This window comes from Sus scrofa, chromosome 1 (genome assembly GCF_054392235.1).
Source record: "Sus scrofa isolate SSC_HxYL_T2T_F1_AM1 chromosome 1, Sscrofa_HxYL_maternal_Yorkshire_Landrace_v2.0, whole genome shotgun sequence".
In the NCBI taxonomy this organism is placed as follows: domain Eukaryota; kingdom Metazoa; phylum Chordata; class Mammalia; order Artiodactyla; family Suidae; genus Sus; species Sus scrofa.
Window position 1 is genome coordinate 179,624,853 of NC_139383.1, and position 25,148 is coordinate 179,650,000.

The window sequence follows — 25,148 nt, forward strand, 5'->3', positions numbered from 1 at the left end:
TATCCAGTCAGTACCTGATGCCTCTCACGTGCTGGCACTGCTGTTACCTTGCTCTGGGGATGTTGAGGGGACCTTCCAGCGGGACACCCCCTTTCCAGTCTCACTCTCCTCCACATCGCTCTCAGTCTTCCCTCCAATGTGCTCTGCATGTCTCCCCACAAATAACTCTGGAGCTCGGGTCACAGCATTAAGTGCGATACATCTGTTATCCATCTGACAACAACCTTCTGACTCAGTGACCACGATTGTTTTCCCTGTTTTACCTGTAAGGAGGCCAATTGGGAGATGGTTGGGAACCTGGCCAAGGCTCTTAACCAAGGACCAGGGGTGGAACAGAAATTCAGACTCGCCCTGGGCCTCTGAACCAGACTCCATTGCGGCTCCCTCTGCACTCAGCCCTCCGCTGCTGCCCGGTGCAGGTAGAATAAAGACCAAGCTCCTCAGATTAGTGCACAGGGTTTTCGAGATCTGCACTCACTCAGCTTTGCAATCTTATTTCCTTTCATCCTCTGTGTAGGCAGCACCTCCGCGTGAACCAGTTTATTGCTGGGTCCCCAGATCACTCTGTCCCTCACCTACATTTTTGCTCAGATCCTTGGTGACATCTCATACCGCAGGGTAAAGCCACTCCTGGAGCTTCATCTTCTTGGCCTCTTCAAACCTTCTGAATTTCAAAAGCCTCTTTGTGGTGTACTCACTTGTGTTTTCCATTCCTTTCATTAATTTTAAGGTATTTCAGTGTTATTTCAGGTATTTCAGTGTTATTTTCCCGGGTGGGTTATAAACCCTGGAGGGTCGAACTGTGTTGTAGACTCACTTTGGCATCCTGAGTTCCCAGCACTGGACCCCGGGATACAGTGGTCGCTCAAGTCCATGTTGATTATTTTGACTTCTGCTCTTGTCCATTACTGCTGCTTATGTTGCTTTATGTAAAAGAGGCTGGAAGAGGCCATCCCACCTCTGGGAACTGTTCTGCTAAGGTCCTCTGCACAGCCGGAATCGGGAATCGAGTGTTAGATTAGTTTTCCAGCCTTCATTTTTCTTCCTACGTTTCTGTTTTTAAAGTTTGAATAAGATGGAGAGTTGGCTGCACACCAGGGAGGTTTAGGAGAGAAATGAGCAGTGGGACCTCCCCAGCCAAACCTGGCTGCAGACTGCTGACTGCACAGGAATACAAATGACTTTGAGCGGAATGGGTGGGACTCCTCCTGGGGGACACACTGCCGGTCCTGCTTTTGATCTGGGGTTTGGCCAGTGTTGGAAATCTGAGCACAGCTGTCCCTTGGTATCTGCGGTATCTGGTATCCACGGGGAACTGGTTCCAGGACTCCCTTGGATACCAAAACTCCTGGATGGCATAATATATAAAATGGCATAATATTTGCATATACCCTGTGCACAGTCTCCCAGATACTTTGAATCGGTTATAGATGACTTATACCTAATGAATGTAAATGCCTTGTAAATAGTGCAAATGTAATGTAAAGACTGTGTACATAGTTGCCTGTAAATGGCAACTTCAGTTTTGCTTTTTGGAAATTTCTGGAATTAAAAATATATATATATATTTTTTAATTTTTTAAATTGTTATTTCCCCCAACACCCCCCTTTTTTTCCTCTACAGCATGGGGACCCAGTTACACATACATGCATAATTTTTTCTCCCATTGTCGTGTTCCACTGTAAGTATCTAGACTTAGTTCTCAGTGCTAAAAAAAATATTTTTGACTTGAAGTTGGTGGAACCTGCAGAGGAGGAACTCATGGATGCAAAGGGTCGGTCAATTGTATTAGTGCAACCCTCCAATGGGCTCCCTGCTTTGTATCTTCTGGGTGGACTGGGTGCACGTAGCCAGAAAGGGCCGCCTCTGCTTCAAACCTGCCTCTTTCTGCCTGGCACAGGTTGGTGTTTGGGTGGGCAGCTCATGATGTGCCGTGTACAGAATCGTGTCAATAATAGTAACAAGCATGGAAACAGAATAACATATAACATGGAGATGTGACATAATGAAATAGACATCTAAGTACAGTTGGTACAATTCTAATGATTTACAATTTCTAGGATTTTCACATAATTCCGCCACTTGGGCTATGGTTCTAGGCCAGTGTCACAGAGTCAAGGTTACCTAAAGGAAGAACTGCTAGGGTTTCTAAGAACCCTTCCCTTTAATAGACAATAAAAAGTGAAATCCACGTCCCTTTACCACAAGCTCAGATTGCTTTTCTTGCCACTAAATAGCAGTGGCCTCCTCTAACTTAGCCCCAGCCAGCTTCCAGCAGTAGCAGTTACCTGCCACTGAGAAGCACAGCCCACCCATGGTCACAGCAGTAGGAACAGAGTGGAAGGGTCTGGAAATAGTCTGGCATTTCCACACTTTGGGCCTGGAAGATGAATTTATGAGTGTAGGGTACAGTTTTCCTATGACTCCATCTAGGGTGGCCTGTTGCCCTACTGGGCCCTGTTGCTGTTTGTCACTCAGTTGCTTGCTGAAATCAAGGCTTGATCCTGAATGTATGCTCTGTTTGGAGCGGCCTCCCAAACCCATTTAAATCCTACTAGTCCAAGGCTGCGCCCACTTTTTAGTATCCTTTATGTGCCTAAAGAGTGTGCATACCTCTGCCTCCTGGACACCAGCTGGTCCTGGTCTTCTATAGCATCCGCTTTAGGGCGCTCACTCTTGTACTTGAGCATGGGATCATAAGACCTGCTGCAGTGGCTTCACTGTAGAGAACTGGAAACTGTGGATAGTTGTCACCCTGTGGGCTGTTAAACCTGGAATCCCACTCAGAGACGATGCTCTGGGAAGAGTTGGAGGCAGCCAGGGGAGCAGGAACAGGAATGAACCAGCCTGGCATGCACGAGCCTGGAACAGGGCTGGGACTGTGTCTGTCATCCTCCACAATATGGGACTTGCCCTCCGTGTGCTCACTGGGCACTGCTTTCTTCAATCAGTGAATATTTATTGACTTGGAATTCCTGTCGCAGCTCAGCGGAAAAGAATCTGACTAGTATCCCTGAGGATGCAGGTTTGATCCCTGGCCTCACTCAGGGGGGTAAGGATCCGGCATTGCTGTGAGCTGTGGTGTAAGTCACAGATGCAGCTCGGATCTGGTATTGCTGTGGCTGTGGCGTAGGCCAGTGGCTACAGCTCCGATTAGACCCCTAGCCTGGGAACTTATATGCCGCAGGTGCTGCCCTAAAAAGACAAAAAAAAAAAAAAAAAAAAAAAATACTGACTGCTTTTATGTGCAAAAGCATCATGTTAGTCCACCATAGAAGGTGGAAAAGTAATAATGTTTGTGAATGTACCTAAAAGTATTCAGTCCATGGGAGACACTAAGAAATGTTAAAATCTTCAGATATGTATATGCAATTATAAGTTTTTACTCCAAAAGATAAAAAGACAGATGAGCATTATCAAGTTCACTGAAGAACAACCTTTCTGTGGGATCCAGATAGTTTGGGGAAGCAGAATCGGAAAGAGCTCAATAGATGGAGGCAGGTAGAGAGGACATTTCTCTTGTCAACTGGAGTGTGTGTAGGGTGGATGGGAATGGGGAGACACTGGTGGTGGGGAAACTAGCTAGTAGGAGTAATAATAATAATAACAACCAATTATTGATCATCCCCTAGGTGCTTGATACTGTACCCACATGATTTCTTGGGTGGTTTTTTTTGTCTTTTTAGAACTGCACCTGCAGCATATGGAGGTTCCCAGGCCAGGGGTCGAATCGGAGCTGTAGCCACCAGCCTACGCCACAGCCACAGCAACGCCAGATCTGAGCCACATCTGTGACCTACACCACAGCTCACGGCAACGCTGCATCCTTAACCTACTGAGCAGGGCCAGGGATCTAACCTGCAACCTCATGGTTCCTAGTTGGATTCATTAACCACTGAGACACGATGGGAACTCCTGTACCCATGTGATTTCTATCTTACTCAACAATCTTACAAACAAATCCTACAAAGTGAGTACACTTAACCAATGAGGAAGCTAAGACTTATCCATGTTGAATAGCCCACCCAGTGTCATAGAAGTTGTAAATGGCTGAACCAGCATTTGAGCTCAGGACTGCCTCCTCTCAAAGCCCAGGCTGGATTAGGTGGGTTTTTTAAATTATTGTTATGAATTTGGGATTCAAATTAGGGGTGTTATAATCAAATTAAAAGGAAGGATCGGATGAAAGACATGATTGGAAGAATCAAGCAGACCTGATAACTGTTCAGGTTTGAAGGGCAAAGGAGATTCAAAGGAAAAAAAAAAAAAATGACTCCATTGCGTAGCCTTGGATATTGGGAGAGAGACAGTCCGGCCCTCTGACACCAAGTGTCCTGAGAAGGAGGTGATCCTGAGGGGGTGAGGCGAGAAGGTAATGTGATGAGTTTTATAAATGTGACCATTGATGATATCATTTTTATGTGGAATCTAAAAAATAGTACAAGGGAATGTGCAAAACAGAAACAGACTCACAGAGACGCAGAAAACAAACTAGTGGTTACCAAAGGGGAGGGGGGGAGGGGCAAATTAGGGGTAGGGGATTAAGAGGTATAAACTACTGTATATGAAATAGATCAGCCACAAGGATATATTGTATAGCACAGGGAATTATAGCCATTATTTTATAATTTGTAAAGGAGTAGAATCCATGAAAAGCTGCATCATAATGCTGTACACCTGAAACGAATATTGTAAATCAACTGTACTTTGATTTAAAAAAAAAAATGTGAACATCAGGGTACCGACAGACGTGCCAGGGAGCAGGTCAGTCATCTTCTCTGACTCACGTGGCAGAACAACTGTGAGTAAGGATGAACAGTAACGTGGAAAGGAGAAAGCCTCTTATGTTAGGGGCAGATTGGGAGGAAGTCGATGAGGGTGGCAGCAGCAGCAGCAGCTGTCAGAGAAGCAGGAAGAGGCATAAAGATGGCATCCTGGTGCCTATGGCAGAAACCAGCCTCCGAGTCGGTCCCAGGTGGAGTGCCAAGGCTGCTGTATGTGTCAGAGGAGGCAAGATGAGTGCTGCTGCATGAACACAGTTCAACTTACCACATACTCAGTAGGTTGTTTCCATAGGCCTGACCTTGTGTTTGGTGCAGAGGACAGAAGAAGACCAGACCCTGCTCTGGAAAGGCTCAGGAAAACTTGAAACAGACCTGAGTTGAAATGTGGCTCTTCCACTTAACCCAAGACGGTTATTCTCTGAGCCTGTTTCCTTGTCTGTAGAATGGGCATACTAATACCTGCCCCCAAAGTATTAGTATTGCTGCTGGCAATTGTCCTGGGATTCAGGACTGAGGTATGCACAGGACTGACCCAGTACCTGGAGCTTAGTGGTGCTGACTCGATCATGCTTGAAACTCATGAAGACAAATAAGGGAAAGAAAGGCAGTTTCTGGGGGTCTGTCTGCCGGACTCAGGGAGGCCTGCCTTTCTAGAGAGGACATTCGTTCATCCTGTTTGATTGGTCAGGCCTGATTTCTGCTGCCTCATACGGCTTTTCAATAGTGAAAAGGATTTCCTATTTCTAGAACTTCCCGTCCTTTAATGTGTTCTTTGGCCTACATGGTCCAACAGAGCTTCCTTTCATTTTTCTTCCCCAAGTTCAGACAGAGACAGAGCCCCCTTCTGTTACTGATGGTGTTCTCACTGGCCACGCCCTGGGAAAGCCCAGGGAGTGTACTCCTTTCCCTGGTGGCAGACCAGAGGGTCCCCACCGGCTCTGAAGGTTGACAGCACAGATGAGCTGGGTACACCACAGGATGCACGGACTGACCCCTTGTCTTCTGGGGGCTCAGGAGCTGCAGGGCTCTGTGTTTGTTTGCCTGAGGGCCTTGCTGGACAGCTGCACAGCCTCACTGGGGACTGGGAGGTGCAGTTGGGGTGAGGGGTATGGCCTGTGTGTGTTTGGCACTCTTGGGAGATGGAGGAAAGGAGGCAGGGGTGGGGGTGATTCCACAAAGGTGTGGATTCCCAGAGGAATCTGTGTGTGAGTTCAGAATTCTCTAGAAGCTGGAGGGTGTATGTGGGGGGAGTAGGAAAGGGGGGAAGAGCTCAAAGCCAGAACAAGAAAGGCCAACAAGGTGCCCCATGAGGCTGGCACAGGAAGGCCATGCTGCCCAAACACTGCTTCCTTCACCAGCTCCTTCTGGTGGGCAGCTCTGTCCCATTTCTTTGCAATTGGTCTCCCCTATATCTGGGACATGGAGGTTCTTGCATGTCATGCTGGGAGGGCCTTCAGGAGTTACCCATCACCCCTCCTCCTCTCACCTCCCTCCCATTTGACTGCTGCCTCAGTTTCCTAAGTGGTTGGATGAATATAAATCACAGGTGTCTCAGTGTCCCAGGTGTAGCTTTGGGCCTGGAGGGCAGAATGGGTCAGAAGCATGCTGGTGCCCAGGGTGAGGGGCTTGCTAACCTTGCATGGTCCACCTCTTCTACCAGGCCAGGTGTCCCTGGCACCCAAGAATGCCAGCTGGGATGTGTGGGCTCTAGGTTGAGTTACTTTTTTCAGCCATGCATGTGGGGACAGACTATCATCCACTGGTATGGCTGACCCAGGAGCCTTTCAATAAAAATTCACGTACAGCCTGATCATTCTGCGGGCCCTGCCTCAACTATTTAATGAGTCAGAGCAGCATTCCTTTTCATTCAGATTGACCAGTTCCAATCTGAGTATCTTCTGTATTTACCCTCAGTGCTATCAAGTATAATCCCCTATTAATAGATTCACTGGAAATCCCCTGATGTGTCATTTTATTTGTGACCTTGTTTAAAATTAGCCCATGTAAATATCCACCAGCCATGCACCAAGAACAAAACAAGCTTACCCATGCTCCTTGCACAGGTGCCATGACACATTAGAGGCAGGGCCAGGGGTACAGCTCAGGGTTCCCCCCACACGTACATGCCCGTGTGTGCTTTCTCATTCCCTTCGGACCTTTGTTCCCTCTCACTTTGTGCCCCACCCCCTTCCCCCTCTCAGTCACGAGGCTGATGCTCTGGGGACTGGATTCTTTCGCTCTGCACAAGCCAGAAATGGAACTCTGCAGAGGGAAAGGCCGAGTGGTGTCAGGGGATCCCTGGCTTACTCTGAACCAGGGTTTGTCATCATCCTCAGCACCATTGACATTTTGGACCAGATAACTGTGCAGGTGTCTGGGGGGTGGGGTGGGGAAGGTTGTGGGATGACCATCTCATGGATTATAACAGCATCCTTGACCCCTACCCTCTAGAAGCCAGTCGCATCCCCCACACCCACAGTGGTGACAACCAAAAATGTGTCCAGGCATTCTCTAATGTCCTAGAAAAACAGCAGCCACGAGTATTTCAGAGGCCTCTGGGACTTTTCTCAGGTTTCTCCTTCAGTTGGAAGTTTCAGAGGCACCTCTGACTGGGCTGGGGGTGGCAGAGGGCATGTGCCAGCTCCCTCCACATTCTTGGCCCCAGCATGCTGCATCTTCATTTCTGTGGCGGTTCTTTTAGCCAGAACCCCGTCACTCTTCACATTGGTCTGTGGCTTGCCGATTCCCTGTGGTCCCAGACAGGCTTGTGTGCAGTGTCTCTGACCTTGCATGACACATTGACTTGGAGCAGGGGTGGCGGTGAAAGCATGAGAGATTCTGGGCTGGTGTCCCAGCTCCGCCCCTCGCTGGCCATGTGACTTAGATCACCTTGTGTATAATGTCAGCACTGTGTCCTGGTGAGCTTGTCATGTCATCCAATGGTATTGTGGCCAGAGACACTGAAATGCCTGAATCCTGTCTGGGGGATTCCCAAGGGAGAGAGACACCGAGAACAATAGCAGATGGGAGACAAAGCACAGTGTGTCTTGTTATAATGCATTAGTGATGTCCCTGAGAGGTTTTGTGCTAAATATCAAGTCATCAAAGCCGTTGTTGTGAAGGAAGAAAAGAGTTAAGTGTGTGAGAGTTGCACACTTGCAATAATAATTTTTTTCTCTAAAAATAAAATGTTTTTAATGGTCACAGAGTATATTTTGGTAAAATGTATACGCCATTGCCATCATGATCCATTGTTGTAATCAATAAAGTGCAAAAGTGAAATAAGGTGTCGGAGGTGGGGAGCATCATACCCAAACACAGTGCAGCTCCATTCATGACCGCCACCCTCAGAAGGAGACACCGTGTTGGTGGCAAGTCTCAAGCAGAGCTGTGTCCAGTTGGGGGAACAGCAGCTTCTCCTGTGCCCCTGGCTGGCTTCTCTCAGGAACTGCGTATGGCCAGCATCTGTGTGTGATGCTTATTTTCACTCATTTCCATTACATCCAGTTTGCAGTAAGAGAGTAAGAGCTACGTTGTGAAGAAAATGCCAGAAAACACTTTATCTGGGTCAGTGCCTAATGGCTCCCAGTGCAGAGTTCTGACGAAGCACAAGTGGATTATGTAGCTTGGACTTGGAGCCTAAATGGAACCTTCTGTCTTCTGTGAGCCTGGAGCAGTGACCAACACTCTCAAGAGCTGTAAAGAAAGCAGTGGAGGACCCCATGCCGTGGGAGAGCAGGCCAGAGGATGGAGGCTTTCAGAGTGGTACCTCTGCTCGCCTATAAATGTGGAACAGGCGGCCTGAGGGATTCTGACCAATTAGATTAATGACTCTCCTGTGGATAAAGAGAGGATGATGCTGATCTGACTGGGGCGGAGGGTGGATTAAAGGAGTTTATACTGATGCAGTGTTCTCACCATTAAACACATCAAGTCTCAAGCCTCAAGAAGCTCGAAAATCCAAAGGTACCTCTGGATTCCCCAAACCAGCACTGCCCTGACACAGCGGTATCTGTCTGCCCTCGCAGCGCTTCCTACGGCACCTTTGGTCTCCCTCATAATTGACCGTGAGCGTTGGAAATAGTTGTGGTTTTTAATACAGTGATATTTCCTCTTCAGGGACTCAAGCCCCTAGTCTGGTTTCAACAACTGCTAGCTCAGTCCCAAAACGTGGTTCTTGTTTCTTCCTTGTCTAATGGAGAGAGTGTTTGCATTTGCACAGGGTTTTTAATGGGCTGTAAGCTGTTGGCTCTAAGAGGGATTCTTGGTTCAGAGCCAGGGAGACTTTAAATGTTTGGGGAAGCCCATGAATGCTGCAGAGGGGGGCCCTTCCTGGGCTCTCGGGGTCCACATGGGCGGGTAGATGTCCCTATTCCCCTGATGGGGAGAAGAATCCCACCTCTGTGGGATGGGCACTGCTGGAGTGCTCTGTTCCTCATCCCAGAAAGGACTCTGGGGCAGACAACCTTTTCTTAAATGTCTGGGGCAGAAGTTTCAGATCAAGCCAGAGACTAAGACGCGCCCTTTTATTCTTTCTTTCTTTCTTCTTCTTCTTCTTCTTTTTTTTTTTTTTTTAATCATTCCAGAAACAGTGGTGGGAGCTTCCAATTTGGCTGCCGCTGGTGGTCTAGACCATAGTGTTCTTGGGATGGAAATAATTTCCAGAGATTTTCTCTAGCAGGCAAGACCACACCTACGCTATCCCAGAAGGACATGTTTGTTCTATTTTGAACTGCTCTGGGAAGGGGGCTTTGCAACCATCTTTGGAAACAGAGTCTCGTTTAAACGATGGCTGTGCTTTTGTCTTCTCACCTAAACTCCGTTAGCTTAGGGTTGTTGACCTTTCTCTCTCTAGCACCAGCCTCTGTGACCTTGAAGATGATTGATTAGGACAGTTATCCCTCGGCTGCTTCTCTCTTTGCTAAATCATTTCAACTCCAGTACTTTTGGGTGGTGGCCAGTACAGCTGGGGCTTCTCAAATGTCTCTCCACAAATGTCCCACGACCACAAGAGTGTGAACATTTGCACATATACACGCATGCACATGCACATGTACACAATCACGCACAGTACAGCCTTTGGTGTAGCCCAACGTGGCCCACTGAAGGCTCAACATTTCCTTGAAGTCTACTATTTTCTTTAAAGATTCTCAGAAATGTGGCATTCTGTCCCAAAATACAACTGATTGTTTTAATTTTTTAAACAATGCTTTGAATTACCGAACATCAGGAAAAAATTCACATACACATATACCCTTTTTAAACAAACAAACAAACAAACCCAGAGGAAATTGGCTGTTTGGGAAGATGCCACATCTTTTTTTTTCTGGGATGTCTAGTGTGCTGCAAACAACCTCAGTTAGAGAAGCCTGAGGAGTGGGCATCTTGGTTCCTGAAGCAGATAGATCTGAGTTTGAATTTTGACTATATCACTTTCTGGCAGCCCAAACTTCAGCAGGATACATTATTAGTACCTTAGCTTCTCAGTTATAACAGAGGTTTAATATTTCCTACCTAACAGGATGTATTCATTTGACAACGATTCAGCACCTACCATGTGTCAGGCTCTGTTCTAGAGGCTGCAAATAGAGGTGCAAAAGAGTCACAAGATCCTAACATAGAAGGAGTCATTTCTATTCCAGATGGGAGCCACAGACAATAAACATGCAAGCAAATAAGAGCATCTCAGACTATAATAACTGCTATGAGGAAAATGAGACAGGGAAATGTGATAATGACTGTGTACATGGGTGTGTGTGTGTGTGTGTGTGTGTGTGTACGCATGTGCCCATATCCACTCACTACTTTAGATGATGTGGCCAAGGAAGCGTCTTTGAGGAGATGGCTTTTGAATTCAGGTCAAGTTGTTGAAGGGGGAGCCAGCTTTGAGAATTCAATGCAGTAAGTTACTAGGGTGCCTGGTACCATGGTAGGGGCTTAGTTGACATTAATTTAATTGCCTCTTTTTCTAGAAGAATCAGAGAAATGCTATTTAAATACAGGGAAACGGGTTTTTATAGGTCACTGTGTGCGATTGGAAGGATCTCAAAAGGTGACCAAGGAATTCAACTGGACTTTGGAGATGAGAGCTGATACAGTTCTAAAGTTTGTTTGCATCCCAGATTGTTGCACCTCTTCCAGGCATGACTGCACATGGGTGCTACTGAGTAAACAGGAGTTGTCAAATTGCTTTTGTTCCTGCGCCCTAAATAATCAGCCTTTTTTCCTTTGTTGAGAGGCCCTGGTTTTCTGCTCACCTATTGCCATGACCAGCTCCTATGGAGCATGTAAATATCTTTACCTCTTTAACCAAATAATATCAGGTTCGAGCTGTAACTTGTTAAAGATATAGATATAACTGATATAATTATCTCCTTAAAAAGGCATTGTATTGTGCAAGATAGGGCATTTCCTAAAATGCTCCAGCTCCTTTTCTAAAGTATTTTCCTTTGACCTATATAAATAATAATAACCTAGCCCTAAACTAACCCTCATGTAAGGACTTTACAGCCTATGAAGTACTTTGGTACCCAGTTTGGGCCTCATAACATTCTTGAGAATTAAGCACCAAAGTTAGAGAGAAGAATCTGAGTTTTGGAATCAGCCCAGCCTGGGGTCAACTCCTGACTCTCATCATTTTTCTTTAAAATTAAAACAGTGTGTTATAAGCCAAGGACCCATAGCTCCCCAGAGTCTTGGGTGTATTCTTAGTGGTCTGCAACTTAAATTAGATATTTTTAGTTTAGAATGCTCACTTTGATGGTAACTAAAAATAAGTCTATATCTACATAATCTGAATGAGTTTATATCTTCATTTTAGTGAGAAAATTAAAATTTTTGAACTCATAAAATCATAAAGACTCCAAAAAAAGTGGAGATACTGAGATACCATATGGGTGTCAGTCTCCAAAGACCCTGCTTTTAGAAATTCGGAACCATGTCCACTTTGGCCGTATGCACAGGTTCTGCTTTCTGTGACCCAGCTCACACTAGCTCATTCGTAGTAAGTACAGTGGTAAATAGTGGTGAATTTTTTTCATTAAGCATTTAAATTTGTCTTCAGCCTTATAGATTGGCCCTTCTAACTGATGGATTGGTGGTTTAAAACAAGTTCATTTTTCAAAAGGAGAAAAGAACAACTCAAATAATGGTCCATCCTGCTCAGATTCAAAAAATTCTAATCAATCAGTGAAATGTCCAAGACTTAAATATATCATACAATCACACCCTACAATGTCTGTTTAGTTTCATTAACCACCCATCACATTCAATTCATATTGTTGGTTTGATTTTTTTATTGCTTTCAGTTTTTTGAACATTTATTCCATGTGCAATAAGCATAAGAAATTGATACTTGATTTTGTTTCACAAGTTGGGCTATAAGACACATAAAGAAGTTATAGTGAAATATGGTAAAGTGTGCTCAAAATTCTGTGGATGCTTAAAGGCCAGAGCACCTATCCTTGCCTGGAGAGTTGGGATAGTCTGCAAAGAGGGTATAACATCCAGTAGATCTTAAAGAATGAACAGGAATTTATCAGATGAAGTAAGGAGAGGGATGAGGGAGTGCTTTTGAGCCCAGTGACATGGGTCACATGAGGCACAGAGTGGTATAAAGACTGGGCGTGTCTGAGTGTGAAGTAATGGGAAGGGCTGGAGGAGCTGCATGTCCAGGGAGAGGCCAAAGAGTGAACAGCCTTGGGAACCAAGACAGGGGATGAACTTTAGTTCTGGAGGCAGCGGGGAGATCAGGTGGTCAATTAACATTAGTCTTGGATGATGTGATTGTTAGGAATGTAATTCTGAAACTGGGGGAATTGGATGGATAGAGACCAAGTAAGAGCAAATGGGAGTGAGACCTTGACCCTAATCCTGGGCTATGGGGATGGAGGAAATGGGACAGAGTCCAGAGATATTTTTGAGGTCAAACTGGCAGGATTTTATGCCCAATTGCAGACAGCGAATGGGGATGGGACCACTTCTGGATGAATCAAAAGATGAAGCAGGTAGGTATTCAGGTCCTGGTTAGGTGACATATTGCGTATGACAAGCTCGTATGTTATCCTGGTGGGTATGTCAAGTTGGTGATTTGGAATGTAAATCAGGTGCTTGGGAGAGAGGTTGGGGTTACTCACCAATAAGGGAGACATCAACATGAAAGATCATCGAGACTGCTACAGTGTTTCTCTGTGAGCAGGGTTGGATAAGACTGGAAGGCCAAGAATGGAGGAGCCCTAATATTTGGAGGGCTGACAGAAGGGGAGAGGCCAGAACCTAGAAGAAGAACTAGATGATAGAAGAGGAGAAGAGAGCTATGAGCTGGGAAAGAAAAACCAGGACAGTATGGTGTCCTGGATTCAGGGAGAGAGGAAAGTTTCAACAGGCAGGAGATAGGGAATCAAATTCTAAGTGCTCTACTTTGAAGAGATAGAACTGTCATTTAGGCGCATGGAGCAAGGAAAATAATCCAGGCATCAGAGGCCACCAGCTAAGTGGCTGAACAGTGATGCATGTGCTGCTCTGGGGAGAGGAGGTGTTTGACATTTCCCAAAGCAGTGAAGCCAAGCAGTTGGTACAATTATCATTCATTCATCCCCACACATATTCATCCATCCATCAGATATTCTCTGAGGGCCTTGCCAGGTGACTCTGTATGAGGTGCTGTTAGAAAGTAGATGAAACACAAAGATTGATAAGCATAATCCCAGACTTAAGGGCCTCACGATGTTGTTGGGGAGACAGTTGTGTACACAGATAATTATAGTGCCAGGTGGTAAGTGCTCTGGAGAGGGGTGTAGGTAATGGCCCTGGAGCATGGGAGAGAGACCATTTGACCTGAATGGGAAAGGTCTTTGGGGTTGAGGAGAAGTTCCCAGGCAGAGGAGGAGGGGAGAAGGGAGACGCATTTGAGCCACAAGAACAGCAGGGTGAAGGCGGGCAGGGAGAACATCATGCACTCTGGGCACTGGGGGAGGGGGAGAGAGTAGCGGTGGAGTGGAAGCTGGAAAGGAAAGGCAAAGCCACTTTAAGAAAGGCTTAGAATGCCACAGCACAGAATACGTTTGGATCTCATCTTTTGGAGAACTCAGGAGACATTGGTAAGCGAGAGAGTCATACAGTAGGGCTAGATGTTGATAGCTCTGGAGGCACGGGGAGGCCCGAGTGGGCAAGGGAAAGGCTGAGGAAGGGAAGCTAGGTAGGGGCCCATTTCAACCCATTTGCCTCCTTGATTCAGCAGACTGTTCACAGAACACTTATTGTGTGCTCTGCTCTGTGCTGGATGTTGCCAGTTTCCAAGGAATGGTTTCAAATTGCCTTCCTTGCAGGAGCCTACTGATCCCAGCTGCTTCCTGGGGAGTGCTGGATATTGACTCAGATGCACACGGCCACACCACCAGGCAGAATTCTCTGCTGGAAGGTTACTGTCCTGCAAGTCAACCTTCTGGGTCCAGAATCTGGCATCCTTTATTGTGTGACTTACTCACTATTTGGCCTGTCCTATTTGGCTTGCGGTTGCAGGTAGGTGATTGCTGTTGAGAGCATGAGGCCAAATGGACTAGCCACTGAACAAAAGAACACACCCAGGCACTGCGCACAGAGACATCTGCTTCTGTTTCCCGAGTAACTGTGCAGCAGCACAGGGTGGCCTTGGTACCCAGGCACATACCCTGCATTATTTTCTGGTTGTAGCCAAGGATGATTTCCATGTGGCTGGTGATGAAAGAGTCAGGTCCATTTCAGAAGGGGGAGTGTTTCCGATTATGCAGATCACATTCAAATATTTACCCCATTCCATCCTTTTGGCTGGGCCCTGCCTTTGAATATCATGGAAAAGCATCCAGGCCTCCTTTGCATCACATTTAAGGAAAAATCTTCTGTGCTTAAAGCATGCTCTTTGCTGGCAGTGGGTACCCCTGGGCACAACCTGTGGGATTGCCTCTCAGTTGTGGTACTTAAAGCAAATCAATATGTGGCAAGGAATGTCGGTGCTCTTCCAGGAAAAATCAGAGCCTGTTAGCACTGGAAGGGACCCCAGCCCTCATCAAGCCCAGCCAGCTCCTTTTACTGATATGGAAACTGAGGTCCAGAGCCACAGACCAACTTGCCCCAAATCAGAAAGTGAGTAACACCAGACTTGGGACCAGAACACAGCAGCCAGTCCAGGATTTCCCACACGTCTTCCCTTCCCTCTTCTTTCATCTTTCTAAAGTTCTCGTTGCTGCTGTTCTTTCCTTAAAAGTACCTTTGAAATAGAGTTGGCTTAGCGTGAACCCCACGTTAGGTAGACATTGTTCCGTGCATGTTTTCCTTCCTTATGTGATAAACTCCAGGTTGGCCTCAAACTTGAATGGCAGAAGTGGAAGGGTTAGGCCAAAGAGCAAGGAATTTGAGGATAATCACATCATATGGCTAGAGCATTTGGGATTAAGGAAGAAGCCGTTTATGGTGGTGGTCCAAAGCCCACAGGTAAACTCAGTTGAATGCTTCCCTCTTAGAGTTTCATCCAGAGGTGTCCAGGGATCAGTAATTCTCAAACCAGAGGAGGCATTCACATCACTGGGGAAACTTATTTAAAAATGCATATTCCTAGTCCCCACCCCAGAGGTTCTGATTCACCAGATTTGGTGCGGAAGCTGGGAATCTGCATGTCTCAGGTAGATGTGAGGTTGATTATGTTGTGGGTACCATGTGGGTCACACATGGAGAAACAACACAAGATTAGGAGTAGGAGGACAAGGGTGTATCTGTGTTATTTAGGTTAGGGTATAATCTTGGCGTCATGTACAGGGATGGATATGGTAGAGTGTGATGCACTGAGATCATTTACTCTCAGGAGGACACAGAGATTGAGAGAGGACCTGGCAGACAGAGCTGGAATTTGCAGGGCAGTGGAACTCATACCTGCTTAGATTTTGGGTGACTGTGTGTCAATGGATTTATTGATTTATGCTTTAGCTAAGACTTATTTCTCTTTCCACACATCTCTCCCTTGGCTTCCACTCGCTCCTCCTCCTTTACTATGGTTTTGTGCAAAAGCATTCTTTTAATTGTTCCTGCACTGCATTTGTAGGAATCATATATAAACTACCTTATGGGGGATTCTGATGCAGTAGTTGAGACTAATCGGGTTTTGCCACCATCTCCCTATTTGTGAGATGCTTGCAGTCATTTTGTAGCTGTTGGCATTGCCGTTAGGCTGAGAGAGGTGGTTAGGGAATTTTGCAGTGTATTGTGTCAGAGTCAAGATAGGTGCTTAAGATGTAAGATTGAATTTGTGTCTCTGAGGAAACCATCGTGGAGGTCCCTAATTTAGATCTGGTTTGAGTTTGGAGCTTCTTTATCAAGAGGTATCACCTCTCCGTGCTCCTGCACAGGTACCCAGTGTCCCAGCTGAGCTGCCAGCTATCTCTGCCTGCTTTCATGCACTCTCAGAATTCCAAAACTTTGCTCTCTGGGCTCAAACGCCAAGGTATATTTTTGTAATGTTTGGTTTAGGGTGTTGACTTGGTTATGTGGCTAAAACCAAGCCTCCTTTTTTCCAGTCTCCTCTAGAACGAGACTTTAGCATGTCAGACTTTGCATGTGACCCGCTTTCTATGAAGAACAGATGGTGGGTTTAATTTTGTAGAAAGAAAATTAAAAACCAGTGAAATCTTACATGATTTCACATTAGTACCGAAACCAAATACATTGAAAACATTCAGAGCTGTTCCTAGTTATGGGTCTACTGGTGGTGATGAGAATTTCCCAAGGCTTTCTGGGAGGAGACTACCACCAACTCTTGGTTTACTCCATGTTTCCCCTATTCCCCAACAGTCTGTTCTGAATTTTTCTCTATTTATTTTTATTTATTGAGCAAGCAATATTGTAACCATGACTGAACTTTTTTAAATTATGAGAAAACTTACCCTGGGTCCAGCTTCAGTAACAGATCGTATGTTTTCATTTTTCCATGTCCCCTTCCAGGCTTTGTTCATATGCCTACAGAACCTGTACATTATTATAATCATGGTATAGTTACAAGTTTGCATTTGGCATTTTTCGTTTAATATTATATTACAAGGCCATTTCCATATTGTTCGTGATTATGATATTTCTTTGAATCATGAAGCCCTAGTTTATTTGACCATCCTTCTATTTTAGTCATATATGTTCATCCCCCTTAAAAAGACGAGGAAGAAATAAAACACAGCCCCAGTCACTCAGATTGGTGCTTAGCCACCTCTTCTCTAAGTTCTTTTGCTGTCTTTCCCTGTGAACTTCCTATCACTTGGCCCTTCTTGCTTCATGGAGACCTTGGTTTTCTGGTTACGCTGACTGTGGTCAACTCTCATGTCCATATGAGTCCTCTAGCCCTGGACTCCCTTAATCCCGAGGTGTTTGCCAAGTCAGGACCACCTTTGGTCATCCCAGTCATTGCTTTCTCTCCAAGTCCTGCACCAAAGGCAGACCCGACCTAGTTCACATTATCTTGGTTACCACACTTTATTTGTATATTATAATATTTGCAATCATTTAGATATCATTTAGAATTCTTTAGTGTGAGCAACAGAAACAAATATAAGCAAAGGGGAATTTATTTGAACCAACCCTGGATGGAGGTGAGCATTGAGGCACTCCAGAGAACAACAAGAATGGTCTTGGAGCATAAACAGTGGGGTCAAAACGAAGGAGGACCCAAAGCCATTTGTGGTCTTTTGGCCACTTTATTGGAGGTTCAAATTCCAGGGAGTATTCGATTGGCTCACATTGTTTGCTTTGGCTTCAGCTGGCAGGGTCCCTGAATATGGTCCTATCACACTTCATCCAATGTGGAGTGGTGATTTCCTCAAGGACCCAGGGCAAGGGCAGTGATTGTCAGGCTGCCCTACACACAGAGCCTGCCATCCATAAACATTTACACAAACATCCCTGCCTAACATGAACTTCCACACAATCGCTCCTAGAGTGTTGTTAGTTATAGCATCCAGCTCCAAACCCACAATCTTTGGGGGATTTTCATTCCCTCTCCAGTTCTACTGCAGCCTCTTCTTTTGCACAGTCCAAACTGAGTGAACTAGGGATGTGACCACCTGGATTCTCCTACTTCTCTGAATGCCTTCCTTTTTTTCTGCTCCCTGGCTTATGGCTCAGTGTGACTATTTAGAGAGGCACCATAGTATCAAGCAGTCGTTTTTATCTGAGAAAGGGGACTCTTAGAAGCTTTGGAGGATTTTATCCAAAGTATGTGTCTCCCAGGCTAGAGCTATCATAATCTCTGGGGAAAAGGCATGGCATGGTATGTGTACTTTGAAAAAGCTTCTCTTTTAATTCTGTTGTTTTACATCTACCCACCCTGCCCCTATTTTTTAAACCCTCCAGTGGAATGAAGAGAGCACCAGTTTGATCTGAGGGCTGGATCTGCTTCTTATACATTACAAAACTTTTGACTGGTGATGTACATTCTCCCAACGAAGGGATGAAATAGAAGTCTTCTAAGTCTTGCTTGGTGACTAGTCATGAGTTTAACCCTTTACTTCATTATTTCATTTCATTTCATCCACCCAGCAGCACTGTCAGATGTGCATTATAGTCAGTCCTTTCCTTGGATACTCAGGACATTAGTTCCAGGACACTCAGGGATACCAAAATCTGCAGGTGTTCGAGTCTCTTGTATAAATGGTGTGTATAACCTGTGCATGTCTTCCCATATACTTCAAATCATCTCTGAATTACTCATAATACCAAATACAATGTAAATGCTATACAAATAGTTGTAAACACAATATGCATATTATGTAACTAGTTGCCAGGTCAAGGCAAAAATCAAGTTTTGCTTTTTGGAACTCTCTGGTATTTTTTTTCACCACCTATTTTCAATCTAAAGTTGGTTGAACCTACTGAAATGGACCCTAACGATATGGAGGACCAACTGCATTTTCTTTTCATTTTTTCACTTAGTATATGTTTGTCTTTTTTAAAAAATATTTTAAAAATAGTAATGTGTAGTTGATTTACAATGTTGTGCCTATTTCTGCTGTATAGCCAAGTGACCCAGTCATACACACACACACACACACACACACGTATGTAATCACATACATATTCCTTTTCATATATTATCTTCCATCCTGATCTATCCCAAGAGATTGGAAATAGTTCCCTGTGCTATATGGTAGGACCTCACTGCTTATCCATTCTAAATGTAATAGTTTGCATCTACTAACCCCAAATGCTCAGTCCATCCTGTATTTTATTTCTTATATGTATTTCAAAACCCCTGCTTCATCTACTAGGGCACTCTGTACCTGGGTGACCACATCTGCAAAATGGAAGTAAAAAATCCTTGAAATGAACCTTGAGTGTATTGAATGGAGAGCTTATGTTAAAGAAGTTCAGGCATCTCAAGGATTCTTTGCTCAGCCTAATCATATCTTCTTTCTGTAATCTTCCAGTTTTGTCTCTCTCTCTCCTTTCAGTGGCAGATCTTACCTCTTTTCTAGAAGCCTGAAGCCATGCACTGTGAACTTCGTCATCCACTCCTTTCCTTATAGGGTTAGGGTTAGGGTTAAGGATTACTTTCCATAAGAGGGGATCAGATATCAACAATGACTTATTTCAGTCTAATGATATCTGTAAATAGGTTTATTCTGTAAATATTGTTCTACTTCTTGGTTTTTTTTTTTTTTTGACCAATATATTATGAAGAGCTGTCCACTTTAACAGATATAAATCTACCTCATTCTAACAAATAAGTCATATTCCACTACTTGAATGGATTCCATTTGGGAGGATTTTACCAAGCTCCTATTCTGGATATTTCGTTTTTTTCCAGATGTTTTTGATTTTGTTTTTACAAAAAGTAATGCAGTCGAAGTCTTTCTATATACAACTTTATGGACTAGTTTTGAGTATTTCTATAGGTTGAACTACTGAAGGTAGAGTTGCTGGGCTAAAGACCAGTACATTTGAAATTTGGATAGGTTTTGCAAAGTTGCCTCCAAAGAAGTACCCCAGTTTAGAGGCCCATCCGTGAACATTCTCATCGTATCAGGATTGTCAAACTTTATAATCTTTGCCAATCTAATGAGGATAAAATGGAATTTTATTGTTTTAGTTTGCATTTATTTGATTTTATGGGATATTATACAGTTTTTGTATATGTACTGTATTTATTTTCCTGCTGCACCAGTCAGCCTGGGCTGCAATCACAAAAGACCATTGACTGGGTGGCTTAAACAACAGGAATTTACTTCTCACAGTTTGGGGAGTCTGGGAGAAGTCCAAGATTAAGATGCTGGCCAATTTGATTCCCCAGTGGGGCCTCCTTTCTTGGCTTGAAGATGGCCGGCTTCTCACTATGTCCTCACATGGTGGAGAGAGGAGTTCTGGTCTTTCTTTCTTTTCTTATAAGGATATTAATCTAATCCTATGCATCCACATGACCTCATCTAAACCTAATTAACTCCCAAAGGCCCCACCTCCAAATACCATCACCTTGGGGCCAGGGCTTCAAAACCTGAACTTTGAGGGAGTCACAGACATTTGGTCCGTAAGGATTGTAACTGCCCATCCATGCTCTTTGTCCCTACTTCCACTGAGTTGTTTGTCTTTCACACTGAGTCATTAGAACTCTTATTTATAGAGGGCCATCACCAGTCTGGGGCTTATTTGAGAAGTGCCTCATGCTTCTGCTTCAGTCTTTACATGTTGTATGTGTCTTGGGGAAGGGGCAATGGGCTGGCACTTCACAGTGCTTTGAGCAGCTCTTATTTGTTTTTGTCTCTATGATTTATTCTTGAGTTTTACTACTTGTCATTGACTAACTGAAGTCCTGTCAGTCCTAATTTTAGGAATATCGTGTCTCAGGACATTTGGAAGTTTTCCCATCCTGTGTCACAGAAAGCCTCTTCACCATCAGAAAAGGGGTGGGGCAGAGGGTCATTAGGAGGGTTGGAAAGCAGTAAGAAGATGGACAGGAGGTTGATGGAACCCGGAGGCTGACATCCAAAGCTCCCTTCCCTTTACTTTTTTCTTTCATTTTTCTTCCTTTCTTTTTGTTTCCTCTGCATTATCCCCTTCTTTCCTTTCTGTTTCTCTTTTTCCCTTTGTTCCTGGCTGTGTACTCTAAAAATGCAGTTCTGGACCATGTGGCTGGATTCTCACCATGGGGACAGATATGGAATTTCAAGTCATTCAGCATAATTCTGCTTTATAAGTTAGAGAATTCTTATGAATAGAATTGGATGGAATGTGGTTTCATGTTTTCTTTCCCCAGGGACCTTGCCCAGTTTGGCAATAGGAAACTAAATAAAGGGCGGGATTATTGCTAGGAAGTGGATTTTTAGTCTAGACGCACATCTAATCCAAATGCTACAGACAGTGCCTTAGTTATCTATGTTAGCAAGAAATCAGGAGGTGGTAGGTCACTGAAGTCCCCAGATGTTTCTGAAACAAACCTCTGCCTTTGCTTATCCTGATTATCCTTCTACTAGAACTATCAAAGTGATTTATTCCGACTCATTTTACCCTTCTTCTTTTTTTTTTTGGTCTTTTTGCTATTTCTTTGGGCCGCTACCGGGGCATATGGAGGTTCCCAGGCTAGGGGTCAAATCGGAGCTGTAGCCACCGGCCTACGCCAGAGCCACAACAACACGGGATCCGAGCTGCGTCTGCAACCTACACCACAGCTCACGGCAACGCCGGATCGTTAACCCACTGAGCAAGGGCAGGGACCGAACCCGCAACCTCATGGTTCCTAGTCGTATTCATTAACCACTGCGCCATGACGGGAACTCCTCATTTTACCCTTCTGTTGTCCACCAACACCACAGGGAAGCAGCATGCTGCATGAGAAAAAAAAAAGTGCTGGTGTAAGAGTCAAGAGACCTGAATTTATTGTATTGCATTGTATTGTATTGTATTTTAATGTATGTGCGCATCTTTACTTTTTATTTTTTAACTCAATGAATTTTATTACATTTATAGTTTTACAACGATCATCACAACCCAATTTTATAGCGTTTCCATACCAAACCCCCAGCCCATCCCCCCACCCCCAACCTGAGGAGTCCTCAGTTTTAGTCTTTTCTGTGCTCCTCACTAGCCTGAGATTGGGCAAGTCATACAGCTTCTCAGGGCCCCTGCTTCTCCCTGTGAAAGGGACAAAATAACCAAATTCCCAGGGTGGCTCAGGGGCCCCGTAAAGTGTAACCTGGACCTTGTTGTGCCTCCACTGTAGAGTCTGTTGCCAGCTGCTGTAGAGTTGTTTGCACAGCGCCCAGCACAGAGAAAGTACTGACAGATGCCTGTCTACTTTTCTTCCTTGTGCACGAAGTACCAACACATTGTATTAGTTTCCTAGGGCTCTCATAACAAATAACCACAAACTTGGTGTCAGAGAACAACAGAAATTATTCCCTCATAATTCCAAAGGCCAGAAGTTCAAAATCAAGGTGTTTGCCAGGGCCCAGCACCTTCCAGTGACTCGTGAAGGATCCACCTGGCTTCTCTCAGCATGTGGTGGTGGTTCCTGGCCTATGGCTATGGCACCCTGACCTGCCTCTGTGGTCACCTGGCCTTCTCCCATGTGTTTTGTCTTCTCTGTATCTTATAAGGACATTTGTCACTGGAGTTAGGGCTTCCTGGAAAATCCAGGATGATCTCATCTCTGCAAACTTAATTTCACTGACAATGACCCTTTTGCCAAGTAAGGTCATGTTTACAAGTTCTGTGGGTTAGAGTGTGTCTTTTGGGGAGGGTCACCATTCAGCCCACTACACACATGTTAGGAATTACTTCCTATATCAAGACTGCGGCCTGATTCGGCACTTTTTCTTAAATAACCACCTGTGGGAATCCACCATCAGTTTGAATATTAACAAATTAGGACATGTCAGGAGGAGAAGGAAGAACAAAAGCTTGTTCTTTGCTCTGTTTTGTTTTGTATTTGTAAGCAGGAGAAGGCCTTCTCCCCTGGGTCCCCAAGTTAGCAGTGATGAGCTGAGTATATTTGCTGTCCACCTGCCCATCCCCCTGCCTGCTGCTCATGAACTGGTGGTCAGGAAACCGCAGCCCTCTTGTCACAGAACCTTCTGTCCTGCCCTTGCTCTGACTGCATCTCCCGCTGACTCCACCCACGTCACCCCAGGCACCCTGGCTGGCTGACGTCCAGCTCTGGCCTTAAACCTCTGATTAGATGCTTGTTGGCTCCCTGGGCTCCTCAGCCGTCTCCCTCATCCTCCTGTAGTTACTCCCTGAACCTTCAGGAACCCCGCTTCAGTGCTCAGTGTCCTCCAAAGGCGCGCTGTGCCTGGAATGTAGTTGAAGGAAGGCGGGCCACAATTAAACAAACCCCTTAGCCTCTGGATAACTGAGTGCCTGGGGGCAAGGACTCTTCCCTGGAGCTAAGCCCTGAAGGATTTCGAGTGACTACAGTAATGCCAGGGCAGTGGCTTATGTTTCCTGTACACTTACCTCAGGCCTTTTGGAGGGTTTCCTCACGGAGTCTCCACATCATCCTCTCAGGTAATCTTAGCTCCCTGCTCACCTCCTGTTCTGTGACAGAGTTCAGCCTTATCAGGTTTGCTCCACACAAAGGGGAAGACAGTCCTTGAATTTTCTCACTTCTTAGGGGGATTGTGGGGACAAAGGAGTGTAACTGTGAAAGGTCTTCAAGCTCTTGGACCAAACACTGCTGCTGAAAGCCAACATCTTAAAAAAGAAAAAAGGGGTTCCCATCGTGGCTCAGCAGTTAACGAATCCGACTAGGAACCATGGGGTTGCGGGTTCAATCCCTGACCTCGCTCAGTGGGTTAAGGATCTGGCATTGCCGTGAGCTATGGTGTAGGTCACAGACGTGGCTTCGATCTGGTATTGCTGTGGCTATGGTGTAGGCTGGCGGCTATAGCTCCTATTAGACCCCTAGCCTGGGAACCTCCATATGACGTGGGTGTGGCCCTGGAAAAAAGACAAAAAGACAAAAAGACAAAAAAAAGAAAAGAAAAAAAATCTGGAGGCATTTATGCATGATGGAAGCCCGCGGCTCACTGAAAGCCCCATGTTTTACGGAAAGTCATAGTGTTGCTTAGTGTCCCATGGGTAGGAGGGACATTCCGGGGAAGGATCCAGAAATGCAAGAGCCAGCTGGCTGCTGGGGGAAGAGCAGGCAGTGCTGGAGCTGCGGGTACTGGGGCTGGGGAGAACTGGAGTCCAAACCCTGCTGCGGCCATGTGACTGGGGCAGGTCACACATCTCTGAATCTCAGGTGGGAAACCTCATCTCTGAAAGGTGAGAATGGTAGTAACCAGGGCTGCTGTGAGGACACCTGTTACCTGGCACCAAGGGAGTGCCTGAATAATTACAGCTACTTTACTGTGATTCCTCCTCTGAGGCCTTCTCAGCCCCCACCCCACCCAACCAGGCAGCCAGTCCCCTGGGAGCCTCCTGTGCTAGCTGCATAAAGCGCTTCTGCTGCTGGGTCTGGGCCCTTCGAGTGTCATGAGGTGCTTTTCTCCTTGTCCTTGCAGCCTACGTCAACACTGGTATACAGCTGGTGCTCAGAGCGTATCTGCATCATGAAGGGACACCGTGTACCCACGCTTAGCACCTTGCTTGGCATGGCAGATTGATCTCGTGAAATGACTAGTTAAATGCATGGGAGTATAGAATCACCCTCTGGGTACAACTCTAAAACTTTCTAACAGTTTTCACTTCTCCCGATGAACCACAGACTCAGGAAACATGATCATTGTGGCTATTGATAGGTATTTATTGCCAGCTCTCTGCTCTGCTCCTTAATAGCCTTGTGAGGTAGGTAGGTGCCCTTCCTCTTTAGAACACAGAGAGGCTCAGAAACTTCCCAGTCATGATGGCAGAAGTGGTGGCAGGGATGTGGCCTTAAGCATCTGGTTACACCCTGGTGTTCTGTTGCGTTTACTGCCTGGAGACCCCTGAATGTGGCCTCTTCAGCAGCTTAAAGGAAGCCCAGTCCTTCTAATCTGGATCCCAAGGACTCAATTAGAGATGAAGAGGGACTCCTGAGGGGTAAGCCTCAGTAAGAGGTGAGGGCCCCACGGTGAGCTTTCAAGGTCATGGCCCTCAAAGCCAGGACTACCCACAGCTTTGGTGAGCCCTACACATGTGTGTCTTTGCGTATAAATACATTTATTTATTTATTTGTACATGAATATAATTTATGTGTAAGAAATAAAATATATTTTATTTGCGTCTGTATAAAGAGGAATATTACCCAGACTGGATTCTATTTTGTTTCTAAGGTTTTAATACAGGCCCTGTGCCCAGCTGTGCCTAATGCATAAGCCTTTGAGGTTATCCAGAGCCCTTGCGGGTGAAGCCGGAGCGGGGCACGCGGTTCTAACTGG

At 45.4% G+C, this 25,148-nt stretch overlaps 1 protein-coding gene and 1 long non-coding RNA gene across 5 annotated transcripts in view; one reads left to right on the forward strand and one right to left on the reverse strand.

Annotated features, from left to right (window-relative positions):
* THSD4 (thrombospondin type 1 domain containing 4) overlaps positions 1-25,148 on the forward strand; it is a 576,503-nt gene that overhangs the window by 61,738 nt on the left and 489,617 nt on the right. The window lies entirely within an intron of this gene.
* Positions 1-25,148, reverse strand: part of LOC146406890 (uncharacterized) — a 994,549-nt gene that overhangs the window by 8,086 nt on the left and 961,315 nt on the right. The window lies entirely within an intron of this gene.